General features: G+C 42.9%; 1 protein-coding gene across 1 annotated transcript in view; it reads left to right on the top strand.

The window, feature by feature from the left end:
• The first annotated feature begins 6 nt into the window (after positions 1-6).
• TCF4 (transcription factor 4) overlaps positions 7-921 on the top strand; it is a 39459-nt gene continuing 38544 nt past the window's right edge. The window contains exon 1 of the mRNA XM_014310807.2: positions 7-533. The gene's annotated coding sequence lies outside the window, so the exon portion shown is untranslated. The remainder of the gene's footprint in view (positions 534-921) is intronic.

The raw sequence follows: 921 nt of genomic DNA, 5'->3' as shown, positions 1-921 counted from the left end.
TGCTCTAAACTTGGACCAAGTTGGGGAACGGGCGGCCCCGCGCTCCCCCGAGGGGGGAGTCGCCTGGGTTTTTTTCGGGATTTGGGTTTTTTGGTTTTGGTTTTTTTTTAAGGAAGGAAAAGGAGGGGGCAAGTCCCCGAGAGCCGCGGCGCTGCGAGCCCGTCACCATGTGTCTGTAAAAACAATAGGGCAAAAGTTGTCGGACCTTCTTTTTTTCCTTTTTCTTTTTTTTTTCCTTGGTTTTGAATTTTTAAATTTTTTAAATCTAATTTATATGATTTTTGTGGCCGGTGGCCGGGCCCCCCAAATCCCAACAAAGCCAGGTGTAGTGTGCCTGTAAAGCTGTGGAATAACCCGGAGCAGGACTGACACTTTCCCTTCTTTTTGGTGGTTTTGGAGGGTCACATACGTGTGAGACAATAAAGCACTTTGGCAGAAGATTCCTCTCTTTTTATTTTGATTATTTTTTATTCCTTTTTTTTCCCTTCTTTTTCCCCCTTGGAATATTGTGAACATATTTGTGGCCATTTAAGGTAAAGTTCCAATTTGCTGTTAGACTAACTTGTCTGTGTTTTTTTTTTTTTATTTTTGCTTTCATTTTTATTTTTTGATTGAAATTGTCGATCCCAATGTGTTATTTAAAAAAAAAAAAAAAAAGGAAAGAAAAGAAAAGAAAGTGCAAGTTCCGGGCTGTGTAAATCTATACATTGTATATACATTGCATAGATACGATGTAACTACACGTGCGGGAAATACACCAAGGTGCAGACGCGGGGACTCGCCGCTTTATTTCCTACCGGAAAATGAACTCCGAGGAGTTCTTTTTAGTGGTGTCCGGCCTGCGGGAGGGAAATGCCGAATAAAAGTGGCAGAGGGGATGAGGGAAGAAGGAAGGGCGAGGGAGGAAGGAAGGGCGAGGGG

This window comes from Geospiza fortis, unplaced genomic scaffold (assembly GCF_000277835.1).
Source record: "Geospiza fortis unplaced genomic scaffold, GeoFor_1.0 scaffold143, whole genome shotgun sequence".
In the NCBI taxonomy this organism is placed as follows: Eukaryota; Metazoa; Chordata; class Aves; order Passeriformes; family Thraupidae; genus Geospiza; species Geospiza fortis.
Note: the sequence above shows the minus strand (reverse complement) of the source record. Positions and strands in the feature narration are given on the sequence as shown.